Here is an 18890-nt window from a genome sequence, read left to right on the forward strand (position 1 = left end):
TATTTGATTGTTGTTTGCGCTGACAAATACAAAATAAATTTGAGCTATAGCCTCTCAGAAAGCACAGTGCACTGTCTCAGTCTGTGTATATCAAAAGAACGAACAAAGAATTGTAACCTAGACTTCAAGGATAATGTTGGCAGTCAATTAAATCATAGAAGTGTAATTATACAGCAAGTGAGTGTGCAATACATGAGCTTACTTTACTCATTAAAACACTACTATTCTGTTTATATGGATTCATTTATATAGATCACTGCTGTGCATTATTATTATTTTATTTTATTTTTTTTTTGGTAAACTGGCAGAAACTGCAACCCACCATTATCAAGCTTATTATTATTATTATTATTATTATTATTATTATTATTATTATTATTATTATTATTATAGTTATTATAGTTAGTGACTGGTCACCTGAATTTATTAGGCCAAAGCTCAATAACATGTAGGACTTGATTTGTTCAACTTGGACCTAATATGTTAAAATAATAATAAAATAAATAAATAAATATAAAAAATTCTCTGGCTCCAATAAATAGCCAAAATATTGTTGAACACATTGATTTATTTTTTTTTTTCAAATTCATTGAATTTTACATATAAACGGGTCCTTTTCAGATCCAAATACTTGCAGCTTCATAAAAAAAAAAATAATAAGGGTAGAACTTTCATTTAATCAGGTACATGCCTATTTTAGCAAACCATTAAGGAGTTTCCAGGCTCTGCAGTGAATAATGTTTGATCACCATTTGCGCTCATAATCACTGTTCTTCTTGATGTCATTTGACAGTTTAATGAATCAGATGCAAATTTGTTCATATTTCACCGTGTGAGCTCAGATTTGCGCTATAGAAATACAGGGAAATCTTCCTATATGCTGGCAAATGAAAGGTCAATTCACAGCAGATGCATTTAAGAAAAACATTTGTACGATGCATAAGATAGTACGTAGACTAAAAATATTGCCATTATTAGACAGTCCGTTTTATTCTGTGTCTAGTCATGGTTAGTTTTTAATCAAAACTGGTGTACCAGGAGAACCAACTTGTGTACCAATTGGTGTACCAATCAGTACTGCTTATAGGTGAGTACTGGATAACATCATGCACTGGATCAGTTATTCTCAAACAATAATGAAATTACATGCCAGATGTGAGACTTGGCCTTAAGATAGCAATCCATCCATCCAGCTTTCATACCACTTATCCTCCGCAGGGTCACGGGGGGAGCCTTAATCCTATCCCAGGGAACTTGGGGCACAAGGTCAGAAACACCCTGGATGAGGTGCCAACCCATCACACATTCACACACTATGGACAATTTGGAAAAGCAAATCAGCCTACAATGCATGTCTTGGTACTGGGGAAGGAAACCCCCAAAGCACAAGGAGAACATGCAAGCTCCATGCATGTAGGATGGAGGTGGGATTCAATCCCCCAAATTGCTAACATATATGAGCATTTTCTAGGTCGGCAAATTGGCACAGCTGCAGCAGGTGCCTCACGGGTTCAGGGTTTGGTCATCTGTCTCTCCTGCAGACCCTTGGAGTACTCCAGCTTCCCTCCTAAATTGCCCCTAATTGGGAATGTGTGAGTGCCGGTGTGTTATGTCCTGTAATGGACTGCCATCTCGTCCAGAGTGTATTCTTGCATCCCTGGAATAGGCTCTGGATCCATTGCAAACTTTGTCCAGTATAAAGCAGTTCCTGAAAATGAATAAATGAATGCATTTCTAGGATCAGTCTCTTTACACCATATCAAAGCTGCTTATGTGTTACATACAGTAATACCTTTTACCGATAGTGCTAATCATAGGCAGTATACTAGCTGCTGGATCACCAGGCACAGACGATAGTCCCTTTTTTTGTGCTAGATCTGACTCTCTGTCTAAGCTGCTGATTAATATTTGCACAGAATTTGGCGATTTCCCATCAGACAACCCCCTCTTTTTCACCTCCCAGTGTAAGCTCAGAGAGCGCCAAGACACCTTGCCCTTGGAGGAGACGAGAGCTCGATTTTCTGTTTGCTGCCATTTGTCATCAGCGGCTAAGAGAGATCAACAGTCGTCTGCACACAAATCAATATTCTCTTAACCCAGAACTAATCTAGAGAGAGTTTCCTGCAATTTCACCTTCTCTCCTCTGTTCCCCTTCCCCCTTTAGCCTTCAACACAATCGCTCCATCCAAACTAAGTTTTTTTTTTTTCCCCCTTAGTAGTCATTTTAGGCTGCCATTATCCAGAGCATGTGTGATCAAGGGAGGTGAAGAAGACGATCAGTGCTAATGGGGAGCATGAGAAGTTGAGAGTTTTGTCGTCTTCGTTGACCTTTGTACAGAAGAAGAAAGACTGGCATCCTAATTGAGACACCAAGAGAATCCCGTAACAGCTTCTGTACACATCTCCATCATATCCCTATAATATCTTCTAAATCACAAGAAGGTCTATGTCACAAAGTTGCTTGGAATAGTTAAAAAGTTTCTTTATAGTGGAAGCAATAAACGTGTCCTCAGCCTTTTCTCGTGGGCAACAACTGAATAGTGACATTCAACATTCAGATTGTACTTTCTGAAAAGGTTAGGATGTAATACCCCTGCACCATAACCATTTTCTTCAGACCGACATTTTTTGGTACTTGTCGTTACTGATGCTGATACTGAAATGAGTAACCTATTTAGTATTACTCAATCAGCGATGTCACAGGACAATTGATCTAGCTCTGTTTATGTTCTCCTGGTTTAAACCAGTGGTCAACAGTGTACATGTATGTGTTTATGCACATACCCTACTCGAATTGTTCTTTACAACATTAGGTAGCTGATTTTAAATGAAGTGCATGAACTAGCTATATTAGTTACCTTAGATTGAGTAGGGTCGCATTGGGAAAGAACATGTCTGGTTTCACTTTAGAAAATAAATTCTGTACAGATGTAAATAAAGTGCATTTCTTTGTCTTAATTGTTGGAATCCTGTGTCGTCAAGGACTAATAGTGGCTTATTGTTAAGAACAATATAAGAGCTGTTATTTTTACTCACCTATGCTTTGTGCTTGATGTGCTGTTAGCAATGACCTGATGTTGGCAGTGAAAGGTTTGGGTTTATATTTAATCCTTGTACGTCAATTAAAAATTTAAAAAGTTACACATAGGTCCATAGAGGACAAAAATGTCCATGTCCAAAAACTGACATAAAAATATTACATATTAATATATTTTTTTTCCACTTTCACTGACATCGATTTTTTTATTTTTACCAGCATCAGTTCTAATCGTAATTACCAAACATTCATTCGTTTTCAGAATGGTAACCCTTTAAATTTTGGTTTGTTTATATAAAGCCACAGATGTTTTTTTTTTTTTTTTTTATGAAAAAAGAAAAATTAATAATTTTCCATATACTAAATGCTAATCAGATTTTTTTTCTTTGACTATTACAGTCTTTGATATGTCAATGATTAACAACAACATTAATTTTGATGCATTCATATTTTTATGCAGTGTCAGATTTAAAAAAACAACAACCAAAAACAAAACAACTACCACTCAGGTCCATAAAGGACAAAAATGTCCCTGTCAAAAAACTGTCATAGAATTATTATCCATCCATCCATCTTCTATACGGCTTATCCTTCTTCAGGGTCACGGGGGAACCTGGAGCCTATCCCAGGGAGCATGGGGCACAAGGCGGGGTACAGCCTGGACAGGGTGCCAATCAGAATTATTATATATTAATATATATTTTTTTCCACTTTCAGTGATTTTGATAGTTTACCAGCATCAGTTCTGATCGTAACTACCAAACATCCATCCAAACATTCTTTCATTTTACCCTTTAAACCCTTTAAACGCTTATTTCTTTATATCATGCAAAAATCTCCAAAGCTCAGTAATTTTCTTTAACTCATATACATGTGGCGGGATTTGTGATTTCCAGTACAATATCATTTCTTTATTTCAAACTGTTCACACACACACACACACACACACACACACACACACACACACACACACACACAAAATGTTCAGTAGCGCAACTCTGGTATCCATTCAAACACACCTACACAATTATAGCTGCATCATTTATTCAGTTGTTCTGCAGCGCTCTAGAATACAGCAGAATCAGAAAAAAAGGAAAAGCATGTATTTTCCCCAGAGACTAAACCTGAGAAGATAGTACACATTTCAGAATTTAAAAAAAAAATCAATGTTTTGAAACCCTGTCAATAAAATAAAAGCCTATTAACACAGAATACACGATTTTATGCTTAAACATCATGGGAATTAAATATTGCAGTTTGAATGGGTTTCAATGGGGACATTTTTGTCCTTAAGGTCCTGAGTGTAACTATTTTGTGTACCTAGTTTATAATAGATTTATGAAAGCAAATGAGGGTGAAATATTAAAATTCCAATAAAAATATACAACTTTTGCCAAATTTATGCTGTTTGTATTAACACAGAGACGATGATAAAAATAAACAAAAATGAAAAAGACAAAAATGTCCAGAAGGACACACAAGTGTTAAGATGCTTTATCAGGTTACTTGTACTGCTGCAAGATGCTAGTAGCTTCTCCTGATGTTTTTGCAGAGCTCATTTTGCACAAAGCAGAGCTCTGCTTTGCTTTGATTGCCATAATTAATCATGAAATAAGTAATAAATAATAAAATTTGTGTCATCTGTTCAGTAACATGACAACATACAGTAAAAGCTTATGTCACATAGTATCATGCGGTATTGTACAGTATATTGGTATGGATATGAGTAAATGACAGTATCACACCAACTCCCGATACCGGTATCGGTATTAATGCAGCCCTACTTTAAACAAATCTCATGAATTTGTGCTTTGGAACATGGAAAGGTGAACACACAACATGCTCAATGTTCAAGTGGTTAAAGCCATGAGAATGGTATTGCTAGGAAATTGGGAAATATGGACACCAAACATTAACGTAGCTATGCAATTAATGATTTAGCTGTTATGTCTTGGCAATGTAACGGCACAATGGAAATGAGACAGAAGCATAGAGAATATGAACATTTTCCTCAGATGTCTTGGTAATTTACTAAGAAAAGCATGTAATTACCATACCATACGAAACCCTGATGATGCTTCAGGCTAAGATTAATGCTCTGCATTCTTGGGCTTTCCATATTGTCCCCATTGAGCTGAATTGAATTCACAGCATCTACAAAGATATTTCTGAAAATTCTGGGACACTGTGCAACACTTAGGTGTAAATCTCTATGAAAGATTTTATGCAGGAGTTAAAGCAGATTGTTGAGGTGGGTTTAGGCTTTACTACTATTTAATAGCATTTAATACACTTTAGCTTTTACCTTCAACCTCAGTTCTTATGCTTTGTTCATGCCATGTCGGAGGTGCACGGTGGCTTGGTGGTTAGCGCGTTCGCCTCACACCTCCAGGTTCCATTCCCACCGTGGCCCTGTGTGTGCAGAGTTTGCATGTTCTCCCCAGGGGTTTCCTCCGGGTACTCCGGTTTCCTCCCCCAGTCCAAAGACATGCATGGTAGGCTGATTGGCGTGTCCAAAGTGTCCGTAGTGTATGAATGGGTGTGTGAATATCTGTGCATGGAAGGACTCCCCCCAGCGCACTCTGGGCAACGTTCAGTATCACACTGCTGAGCGGCTAATCCTTCCACCATGATGGTTCCACTATGACGTGGAACCTCGACACGAAAAGAAGAACATGCCATGTCAGAATTACCATAATTACTAGATGGCAACCTGGACGTTCTACCCGGAGCGTCGATTCACGTATTTGGACTTGGAATCATGTGTTTCTATACGCCAAAATGAATCTGTCTGAGATGATGTTGTAGACAGCTGTAAAATACATAATTGCAATTTAGATAATACTGAAATATTTTAGCTAAGTTTAGCTATTTAGCTAAATATTGAAACACGGAAAGCACATCAGGTAACAATAATATGTTTTTATTACTAACACAGGCATCGGTAATGTGTTGTTGCAAACATAAACAGCAACTCCAACTCTGTGCTAGCTATAGTAAACTGTATTGTGCGTCTTTCGATTATTTTCAGATTAATCTTGCATTATTAAGACGTTAATAATAGTCAATTGTACAAATTATTACACAGAAATATTACGAGATAACTACTGTACTTTTGTAAAAGTTTTCAACCGCTTAAGCCACCGCCATTTTGAGTGTTTCCACATAACAATGTAGCGGTCAGGTGGTACAAGCCAGAGTTCTCCGAAAATTCCTAGTTTACAAGTTGTAATTACGACTTCTACGAGGACATGAATACTTTCTACAGAATTCCGGTAATTACGACATGGTGTGAATGCAGCTTATGTTAATGTTTTACATATTTTTTTTTTTAAAGGAAGACCATATAAGGTTTTACCATGTTAGGTTTGTTCAACAAGTACTTTGGCCAAAATCTAGACAACACAAAAATATATATTTTTTGACACATATATACATGTTTGTGCTCGCTTGTTTCTTGCTCTCCACACTGCCTCACTTTCTCTATTCCTCTAAATCTTTCTTTAGTCCTCAGCTGAAAGGATGGATTTCGTAACACTTTCTTGTGCTTTTTGAGCTGATGGGTGGAGGACAGATGATCTGCACAACTCTGACATCAACTCTGGACCAGTCGATGGATCTGAGCGTGAGCTCCTGCTGGAGGTTTTGATTGACGGTTGCGTCAGACACGTGTGAGTTTTAGAAGAGTCCATGGGAGATTCACTGTTCCAGAAGCTGATAAAAATGATGGGCAAAGTTTTAGTGTGGACCGCCTTAATCCAATTGCGATACAGTGAGTGCTGGGGAAAAAAATTCACACAAACACACACACACACACACACACACACAAAGAAGAAGAAGAAGAAGAAGAAGAAGAAGAAGAAGAAGAAGAAACAATGGCAATTAAAAAGAAAAAATGACATAGGCTTTGGTACACTTTAGTCCATAGTCAGTAATAAACTCTGTCTGAGTGTGTGTGTCTGTGTGTGTGTGTTTGTGTGTGTGTGTTTGTGTGTTGTCACCAAAATAATCCAGGTCCACTTTTTCACACATCATTTATAGAGAACATGTGATTAAAAAGCCAGAAGCAGGTGATATTGTTTTAAGGCAATGCGCAAAGTCATTTTGATGGATTGCTGGAGGAGTGCTGCTTCTCTCAGGAGTTTCCAGGAAAAATGCTTCATAAAATATAGATATAAATCATGAAGAAGCAGAAGGTGATTCACAGAGACAGACAGACAGAGGACAGAGATCGAAAGAGAGAGAACAAGAGACAAGCATCTGCTAAGCATTTGAATGGAGCTCAGGAGCTTTGGGCTTGATTGCTTAAGAATTCATATGAAGCTACATCCACCCAGACTGTGTGCATGCCTGTTTACACGCAACACCAGCTGCCCATTCCAGTGTGTGTGTGTGTGTGTGTGCGTGTGTGTGTGTGTGTGTGTCTGCGCGTGCGCGTATTTAGACCCTTGTGAGGCTTGAAACAATAGGTTAGTAATAATTGTCCTCATAATCACTATGTCTCCACAAAGTATATCTTATTATTATTATTATTATTATTATTATTATTATTATTATTATTATTCATCCATCTACCCATTTTCTATACTGTTTATCCTACACAAGGTCTGGAGCCTATCCCAGGGAACGAGGTGGGGACACCCTGGATGGGGTGCCAACTCATTGCAGGGCACAATCGCACACACACTCACACACCCATTCACACACTCTGGACAATTTGGAGATGCCAATCAGCCTAAAACGTATGTCTTTTTGATCTGAGGGAAAAACCGGAATACCCAAAGCACAGAGATTGTCCACTGTTCTTCAGAAAAATCCTCCAGGTTCTGCACATTATTTGCTTTTCCAGCATCTTCTGCATATTTGTCCCCTTTCCAGCAGCGGCTATATGATGTTGAGATCCATCTTTTAATACTGAGGACGACTGAGGGACTCGTACACGACTATTATATAAGGTGAGAACATTCACTGATGCTTAAGAAGGTAACACACTACATTAAGAGCAGGAGGGTACAAACTTTTGAACAGGCTGATCGGTGTAAATTGTTATTATTTTGTTAAAGAATTTTTTTTTTTTTCATTTAGTATTGCCCTTCAGAAGCTACATAAGATATTTATTAGATATGTTTCCCAGAAGACAAAATAATAACAATTTACCCCCATCATCCTGTTCAAAAGTTTACACCCCCTGGCTCTTAATATATTGTGTTGCCTTCTCAAGCATCAGTGAATGCGTGTGAATGTTTGCATCTTATGTAATAGTCGTGTACGAGTCCCTCAGTCGTCCTCAGTGTGAAAAGATGGATCTCAACATCATATAGTCAGTGTTGGAAAGGACTCAATTATGCAGAAGATGCTGGAAAAGCAAAGAACGTGCAAGACGTGGAGGATTTTTTCTGAAGAACAGTGGGCAGTTTAACTGCTCAGGACAAACAATGGACTCACGAACAACTCTCACAAAACATAAACACAGTCGTCGATCCTCCAGGTAACGACACACGGTATTAAGAATCGAGTGTGTGTAAACTTTTGAACTGGTTCGTTTGTGCAAATTCGGTTATTATTGTGTCTTGTGGACTTTATGTAAACATCAGTTATGTGGAATATCTTATTCAGGGCAACTTAATGATCCCCTCTTTTAAAAAATAAATAAATCAATAACATTTTGCAGACTCTGCAAGGCATATATAAACTTATGAACGATATAGTTTTACCACACACAATTTCTCACGTATTATTCTCACATATTATTCAAATAATCACTAGGGAGAAACGTATGACCGCATGTGAACTGTATGAGAGTTTTCATTAATGGGTACGGTATTAATACAGGTAAACTACAGCAATAATTGGAATGTGAATGGAAGGGGTCTCGTAAGGATAGCAAAACTAATGTGCGTGTGCGTGTGTGTGTGTGTGTGTGTGTGTGTGTGTGTGCACATGTTTAGTGCTTTTGTGAGGACCAAAAGAACTCCTCATTATGACCCATCGGTTGGTGAGTGTCCATACTATCACCCGGATGTCACAAAATAAATCTAGTGTTTACAAAATTAAAAATAAAAAAAAAATAAATAAAAATGCAGGCTTAATTTAAAAGCTAAAAGAACATTGTGTTTGGTTACTAAGGTTAAGTTTATGTTCAGGTGTAGGCATTAATTAGATACATTGATAATTGTATTAATAAATGTATATTAAACGTCCTCACAAGGATAGCAAAACTACAGTGTGTGTGTGTGTGTGTGTGTGTGTGTGTGTGTGTGTGTGTGTGTGTGTGTGTGTGTGTGTGTGAGAGAGAGAGAGAGAGAGAGAGAGAGAGAGAGAGAGAGAGATTTCTTCTTTCTTCCTGAAACGCATCCAGCTCTTGGATTACACACACACATACACACACACACACAAGAGGATGGTTAAGACAATGATACTGAATGTGCCAAATGAGTCTGATTAATATTAGAGAATGCCACCGTTGGCAGCCGTGTCTCTTTTCTTTAGTCTATAGATGCTCTCTCTCTCTCTCTCTCTCTCTCTCTCTCTCTCTCTCTCTAGTGGCGTTCTGCTTTACGGCTCGTGGGTGGTAATGAAGGGATGGTATGCAGGACCATAAACTGAGAGGCGTGATGTCAGTGTGCATAAAGGATGAGACTGGAGGATGGCGGAGGGGTCACGCAGTCAGCACAGAGCGAGAGAAAGCGAGAGCGAGCGGATCTTCACGGACGTGACTGTTTCCGTGAATGTTGGCTGCCTCTTCTTCTCCTCTAGCCATGTGTTATTACAGGAAAGAAGTGTGTGAAGCGCCCCCTACAGACACAACACGGTCACGACCGTAGAGCCTTCTGAGACAACACATTAGTGAGATCATTAATTACAGTCGTGAGGGAGCTAACAGTCACACACACACACACACACACACACACACACACACACACACACACACACACACACACACACACATATATACACGCACACAACAAAGGAATGCAGCAGCATTATGATGATGTAAGGCACTTGCACTAAAATATCTATTTCTATACTGTAATCAAACATCAAGGATTTAGAGAACTCAGAGTCGTGTGAGTGTATGGAGTTGTGTGTGTGTGTATGTGTGTGTGTGTGTATGTGGCTAACATTCCTCTCTCCCAAGAGGCCGTGCTTGATGTGATTACCTGTCATGTTTCACGGTTGCTAACGTTGCTAGCTCTGTTGTGGGTGTGATACATTTTCCCCCAGTCCAGAGGCAGTGCGTGCCCGTGCAGGAAGTGTGTGCGTGCGTTTTGTCGGGAACGTCAATATGTACGGTGAGAGTGTGAGGGGATTACTCACGCTTCAGTCTGGTGTATGGGGAAGCGTAGCACCAACACGGGTTTCTAATAGGATTTTGCGATCCTTTTCCTTGCTGGTTTGCTCTGACACATACATGAACATGCACACAGGTGAACATAAAAAAAAAAAAACCCTCTATCCAAAAGGCAAGCTGTGGAAGTGAGCACGGCGATATGACATGAAACCTGACAATCTTTTTTCAGCCGTCGCCTACTTTAAAAATAGTGACATGTTCAGTGTCTATCTGAGCAGCTAACTTGAAGAAGTGTGAATCACTTGTGCACTATACTACGTCTCCAAACTCCGGTTTTCCGTGACGGCCAAACTGAAAATAGTTCCAAACTGCATCCTTCTTCACAGCACCCAAAATACATAAACAATATAAACAAACAGCAAAGCAAAGCAAAGTCTATTCAACTCTTGCTGTTTCCTGAAACCAACGAGGCATCTTTGGCTCGGGTTCACTCTGTGTTTGAGCATTCGGAAGCAGAGTGACAGAGGTGTCATGAAATCCTTGACTTATGACAGCAAACAACAGCAAGTGGATCCTTTCTCCAGAGCTGTACTGCACAGTGGATTGACAGTGAGATATGTGTGTGTGTGTGTGTGTGTGTGTGTGTGTGTGTGTGTGTGTGTGTGTGTGTGTGTGTGTGTGTGTGTGTGTGTGTGTGTGAAAGGGTGTCTACAGACTGACATAGACCTCACTGTTGCCCTTGAACTTTTCGACACTGTGGATGCTTTTCGATACACTCCCTTGGGGAAAAACTCATGAAATTTATTTTAGCTAGTCTGGAATACAAGTATGTAATAATACTGCTTAAATGATGGACATGCGCTTTCAAACGCTCTCGACTGGATGAATCAGTTTTATTCTCATTATACAGACAGTTGTAAAATATAACAAAATGCTATTTTGGTTATACAGTACACCTGAAGCTGTATTGAGAAGCATAATATTAAAGGAAATGTAAACAAAATGGTGGTCCATTTTCACTTCGGTTAACTGTTTCCTGCATTACCCACAATGCCAATTGATAGTGGCGCTGATGGGAATTAAGGTGCATTTAAATCATGTCGGAAGGGTCGTATTTACGAGTTGAAAACATACGAACGCCAAAACAAAGTCGTAATTATGATTGGGTAACTCTGGATATTCTTTGAGCTCTTTGAGTTTCATAGTTGGGGAGAACATGGTGTAATCACTGGATGCAACGTTTGTAGTTGACGGTAAATTTGTTGAAATTGAATGTTTATTCGTCTCAGAAGCTGATTTCAGTTATTTATTTATTTATTTTTTGCTTTATGCAGCAAGTTATTGTCAGGCTTTTTTTTATTTACGATAAAACAGTTTACAGTGGCTTCATAAGTGCTTGAAAGTTTGTGAACCCTTTAAAATTTTCCAGATATCTGAATAAATATGATCCAAAACATCATCAGATTTTCACACAAGTCCTAAAAGTAGACCAAGAGATCGCAATTAAACAAATATTATACTCGGTCACCTATTTACTGAGGAAAATGATCCAATATTACATATCTGTGAGTGGAAAAGTGTGTGAACCTCTAGGATTAGCAGTTAATCTGAAGGTGAAATTAGAGTCAGGTGTTTTCAATCAATGGTATGACAATCAGGTGTGAGTGAGTGAGCGTCCTGTTTTATTTAAAGAACAGGGATCTATCAAGGTCTGATCTTCGTAACACGTGTTTGTGGAAGTGTATTATGGCATGTAGAAAGGAGATTTCTGAGAACCTCAGAAAAAAAGAGTTCTTGATGCAAATCTGGCTGGAAAATGTTAGAAAACTGTCTCTAAATAGTTTGGACTCCACCAAGCACAGTCAGACAGATTGTGTACAAATGGAGGAAATTTTTATCCTCCCTAGGAGTGGTCGACCAACAAAGATCACTCCAAGAATCTGCAAGGTAATAAAGGAACCCAGGGTAACATCTAAGCAACTAAAGGCCTCTCTCACATTGGCTAATCTTAATGTTCATGAGTCCACCGTCAGGAGAACACTGAATAATGGTGTGCCTGGGAGGGTTGCAGGGAGAAAGCCACTGTCCTGCAAAAAGAACATTGCTGCCCGTCTGCAGTTTGCTAAAGAACATGTGGACATGCCAGAAGGTTATTGGAGAAATGCTTTGTGGACAGATGAGACCAAAATAGAATTTTTGTTTTAAATGAGAAGCGTTATGTTTGGAGAAAGGAAAACACTGCATTCCAGCATAAGAACATCATCCCATCTATGAAACATTCTGGTGGTAGTATCATGGTTTGGGCCTGTTTTGCTGCATCTGGCCCAGGATGACTTGCCATCATTAATGGAACAATGAATTCTGAATTATACCAGCGAATTCTAAAGGAAAATATCAGGACATCTGTCCATGAACTGAGTCTCAAGATAAAGTGGGTCATGCAGCAAGTCAACAACTCTAAGCACACAAGTCGTTCTACCAAAGAATGGTTTTTTAAAAAAAGGTAATGTTTTGGAATGGCCAAGTCAATGTGCTGAACTTTATCCAATAAAAACATTGTGGAAAGTTTATGTGAGGAAACCCACCAACTTCCCAGACTTGAAGCTGTTCTGTACTGAGGAACGGGCTAAAATCCCTCCAATTCCTGATCAACAGTCACTGAAAATGTTTAGTTGCACTCATTGCCGCACAATGGGGTCACACCAGATACTGAAAGCACAGGTTCACATACTTTTGCTGAACAAAGATATGTAATATTCAATAATTTTCTGCAATAAATAAATGACCAAATATAAAAATTTCAGTCTCGTTTGTTTAATTGGGTTCTCTTTATCTACTTACAGGACTTGTGTGAAAAGTAAATATTTATGCAGAAAATTGTAAAGGATTCACAAAAGATTCAAGCACCGATATACATTTAATGAATGTAATATGCTGTTCTTCTGCTGTTCTTTTGGAGTAATACATTTACATGTAAATGTAATCTGAGGCAATCCCATTTCAGTGGGCTATGTTGATATCCTGGAAATGTAGCTCCACCTCTGAAAGGAAGAATTATACTGTCGAGAATGAAAACACTGAAGTGCTCAAAAGCAGGATACAAATGCACAAAGGATTCGATGAATGAGCATTAAAATACAGCAACACAAATGAGGAAACACTTGGGAAGTAACTAAAAGGCTGACAATCAAGAGATGAGGACCATGAAACGAGACATGAGAAGCAAGAACTTGCGAAGACTACGAACAGAAGCTGGAAATATATACACCACGGGATAAACTAGAAATGAGACACGGATGACATAGATAATGCACAAAACCAATAAGCAAGAAAGGGAGGCGAAAACATTGGGAATAATGACACATGCCGAGAGGGGTATTTTCATGACATATACAGATTTAACGCGTCATTTTAAAATATCTCTGAATTCATGAAAGCGTTTGTGCTCTGACTCAATATAACACACTCTATATTGATGGAATTCAGCAACTATCCTTGAACTTTCATTGTAAATGTGGTTTGAGTAAACAGGTTTTCTGTTCTTTTGTCAAAACCCCTTCTCACATATATCCTACAGATACAGTAGATATAGATTCGGGTTGAAAAGTGACAGAGATTTCCTTTAAAGTGCAATACAGATTATATTCACATTGCACATAAAGTGACAGGGTTATTCGTGTGATACATAGAATTGAATATAAAGTGCCAGTGCAGTTGTGTAACAGAATTTCAGCGCAGTAATGATAAGTCAGCAAGTCATGCTTCACTGCTCGGATCACTTGTACAAACCTCCAGACTACAGTACATTAATAGTGTGAGGTTTCCAAACGACTAATGTTCCCCCAAAGGCTAGATGTAGTTTACAGCAAAGGTTTTGAAAATCCTGATCCTGCTGTAGCAGGACAATTTTTTTTTGCCCTATCCTCACTGTATCATGCCAGTTTTAATACCTTGTGAATTAATGTTTGAGGTGTTTAATATGTTTCGTGTTTAGTCCAGGGATAATGTTCATTAGATAAGCAGCAGTTACATCAATTAGTAAGGTATGTTAGGAATAAAACACAGCAGGGTGTACTGTTATAGGAAGACAATCATTGGCATGATGGTGTGATATAGCCCAATACAAAGCAGAGTTCATTAAGTTGATTATTTTCCAATAAAAGCACATCACAAAGTGGTTTGTTCCTCATCCACCTTGGTAATTTGTCATCACTAACATTCTATTCTAACATCTATCCATCCATCCATCTATTTTCCATACCGCTTATCTTACACAGGGTCACAGCGGAGCCTGGAGCCTATCCCAGGGAACTTGTGGCACAAGGCAGGGGACACCCTGGATGGGGTGCCAACACACATTCACACACTATGGAGGATTCAGAAATGCCAATCAGCCTACAGCTCATGTCTTTGGACTGGGGAAGGAAACTGGAGTGCTTGCAAGAAACCCCCAAAGCACATGGAGAACATGCAAACTCAACGCACACAGGGCAGAGGCGGGATTCGAATTCCCAACCCCGGAGGTGTGAGGAAAACGTGTTAACCACTAAGCCACCATGCCCCCCAACACTAACATTCCTTTAATGTATTGATGTGGTACATTTAATTATTTATATATTTTATATTTAATTCCCGTGGAACGTCCGCAAAACCAGTTATTTCTGCTTATTCTGTAACAGCTATAAACAGTCATTCCCTCACCAGCCTTTCTTTTATCTCTCTCTGCAGCTTGTCATGTTACTGAGAAACAGTAAAGACCTTCATCCTGAAGACTTTCTCATTGTGGAAAGTTTTACGTGTGAATTTTACACAGCTCTAACACTGGAGACTCCTTCCAAAACTACAAAATAAATATCACCTCATAAAAAAAACTTCACAATAAAGAAAACAATAGCATATTAAAACATTTACATTACTACAAACCGGTGATTTTCCTGGCAGGCAGGACGTCTATCAGAGCCGCTGTTATAGAAAACGACTTAACATTTTTTTTTTTTCTGACTAATCAGATTCGAGCATTGAACAACACTGTGATATAAAATGTTATATTTGGATATATTTATATGTAGGTTCTGATTATCCATAGCTCTGATCAACGCACTTTAATATATATCTGAACAGCTGTGATGGTTTCCGGACAAGCTCCGAATGAGTATAGTGTTCTTTGAGAAACAGTGTTTTGGAAAGCTCGAGTCAGTGTTGTTCAGTGGTGGCAGAAGGTGAGAAATTACTGTACACAGGAAAAAAAAAAAAAAAGTGGGAAAAAAATAAACACCCAAACCCAGGGTTTACGGTCTCCTCTCCTCTATTTTCCTTCTCCCCCCTCTCTCTCTCCCTCTCTTCTCTTCAGCTCTCCCCCCTTGATAAATCCATAACTCCAGCTATGGGAATGTTATTTCTTCGGGGGTTTTTTTAAGGCAATGAAAAGCAAGCAAGGAAAGTCTCCGTGCCCAGAAGCTTGGAGGACAACTGTCCCCCTGTCCTTAAGTCTGACGCCAGCCAAATAAAACAGCCACATTCCAAGAAGGAAATGGCTAGCCAAACAGAAGAGGCCATGAATCTGAGCGCCATGAATGTAAGGGTTTCTCCATGCGTTCCCTGAAGGCTCAGATGATTATAGAGGCCTTTTGTAGTTAAGGACATTTCCCAAATGGTTTTAGCAGTGCTTGGAATCAAATATTTAGTCAGAAGCTGAGAAGCCAAGCGCAGCCATCCGTACCTGTGATACGTGCAAGTAATTTCTTACGTGAACATCAGACAATTTTCAGGTATGCGGTCAGTATTGTGTCATTCAGAAAATAAAGTGATCCAAATCAAAGTCACTTCCTGGTTTATAACACAATCATTCCTACCAAATTTATTTGATAATCCGATCATCATCAAAATCCGATAAGTAGGTTTCAGGTTTTGACTTTACAGATGCCTCGGTTAATTAATTGCTAAATTCCCTTGGAGCTTGGAAGCTGATAAAAGTATCTGAATTTCCTATTTCATATATTTTGATTATATTCCCAGGAAAACGTTTCAGATTTCAGAGGTCAGACATGGTGTGGTCAAACTTCGCATTAACCAATCACAGTTATCCACCACACACATGTCCATAAACTAAATAAAGGTGAGTAAAATGGAGCCAAAATGGAAGAAACAATTTTTGTTCTACTGAAATAAAACTGCTGAATCCAATCCTAATGCATGACTGAGCCAAAATAGACACCTACATACTTTACATAATACAAAGCAAATTGTTTTGTCGTTTTAATCAACTGCCGTGTTATTATTTAAAATGAGATGCTTGACAGTTTTGTTTTCTGTGTTGCTTATGCATGTACTGCACCAGTATGAGATATTCGTTAGATGACACCAAACACAACAATACAACAAAGTGGCTGCTTATTCCTTTTTATTATTTTTCACCACAATTGAATAAAGAGGTGAGTTGCTGCATCACAGCTCCAGCGTCCCAGGTTCAATTATGAGCTCGGGTTACTGTCTGTGCGGAGGTCCGCGTGTTCTCCCCGTGTTTGCGTGGGTGTCCATTGGGTTCTCCAGTTTCCTCCCAACTCCAAAAAACATGCAGATTGGCAGTGCTAAATTGCCATTGGGTGTGAATGTCTGTACTGCATTCGGGGTGAATGCATTCACCTTGCACCTTATGTTCTGGGGATAGTCCTTGGAACCACCGCAACCCTGGATGAATGAAGTGGACAGGACCAGGAGTGTTAATGTTTCATCCCACTATAATAAGTTACTCATTCATTCATTCACTAATCACTTTAGTAATCACTTTATCCCAGTCAAGGCCACAAAGCCTGTTCAAGAAACACTGGGCATGAGGTGAATGGATTACTGGGAATACACCCTAAAGCTCCATTGACATTCTCAGGCAATTTATAGTAGCCAATACAAACACTACCATGTTTTCTGTAAGATGAGGAAACCCACATGGACATGAGGGGAAGGTGGGGGGAAACAAGTAGAACATACTCCGCACAGACAGTAAACCAAGCTCAGGATTCAACCAGGGACCCTGGAGCTGTGATTTGGCAACACTACCCCTTGCATAATGAATAATTGCTAATTCATATTTTACAAAGTTTGTACACAATAACTACGTGCACTTTTCCTCCACTATATCAGTGGTTACATTTTGCGTTAGTGTAAAACTCACAACTTTGCCAAAGTATTTAGTGCAGGAATGTCACAGTGAACCAATAAAGGCTTTGCGAATTACTTATTTGAGGAGCTGAATCAGGTGTACTCAACGAGTACCCCAGGACTGGAGTCTGAGTTAGAGCATTTATAGTTGCACACTAAATCAGAAGAGACACTTTTGGCTAGCTGTGTGTGTGTGTGTGTGTGTGTGTGTGTCTGTGTGTGTGTTTGCTGTGTGATACGAGGCCACAGCAGGAGCAGTGTAGAGTTTAAAACAGGGAGCGTCTGGCAGCATTAGTTAGTTATATTATCAGGATAACTCCGGCAGAAAGGTACAAGCGTGCAGTGGCGGGATTAGATAATGCTATTATCAGCCTAATTGTAGCATTAGAAAGAAGCATTAACACGGATCATTCCCACTATTCAGTGCTAAGAATTGCCATAAAATTGCTGCATTAGGCACAGAGATGGGCGCTGGATATAAAGCAGGCGAAGGACCTGGGAATGTAAAGCTCTGAATTAGCAGTCATTTTGTTCTTTTGGCTGCCCATTGCTGATTCGACAGCTATCACAGCATTTTACACACAAATAACATGAATCGGTGCAGCATTAACAGTTGTGTAGCCTTTATATAATTCATTTTTTTCTTTTCTCTGATGTTAGAGGTCAATGCTTGTAGTGGCCTACATATGTAATAGCATAGGCGGATAAGCAGAATTGATGCCTAGCTGTGGCTGTAGACAAAATTCTTTAGAGAGCAGCAGGGACATATTGAGATCTTCAAGTTAACGCAGTAATGGGTTATTGAGCCCCAGATTTAGGCATTTCCGACTCAATCCAGGCAAGTAGCCTTAATGTTTTAAACTATTTCCAGCAGGTCAATTCAGCAAACATTCTGCAGGCTGCATACAGTATGCGCCTACCAAACTGCTGCCAATTGATACAAATAATAATCATCGTCATTTTTAATCATAAGAAGTTCATGTTGCACAAAAATTCTACAGTCCTACTATCGGTTGTGAGTGAAATCCACACCAATATTTACACTCTCATATTACAGTTAACATTTTGACCCTGATCTTGTGTTACAGTTTTTTGAATAGCCGTGATTATATTGCTTTTGGATAAGTTAAAAGCCTCGGTTGATTGAGAAATACTGCACTGTCTGCTCTGTTTTTCAAGGCTACAGTTTATAGCTTGAGTAGGATTCATTGTTACTAGGTTTTTAAACAAAACTCAAAACGCAGGAGAATAATTATCTTAATTTAGATTTTTTTTCAAGGCTCTTATATAGATAGACTGTCTGACCCACCTGCCCCATGTGTTTTTAATATGACCCATCTGCTAACAAAGTTGAATAGGTCTGCTCTTCAAAACTGCTCGCACTGGTGTATTCCTCCTGAAGTTTAC

This window comes from Ictalurus punctatus, chromosome 12 (genome assembly GCF_001660625.3).
Source record: "Ictalurus punctatus breed USDA103 chromosome 12, Coco_2.0, whole genome shotgun sequence".
Taxonomy (NCBI): Eukaryota; Metazoa; Chordata; class Actinopteri; order Siluriformes; family Ictaluridae; genus Ictalurus; species Ictalurus punctatus.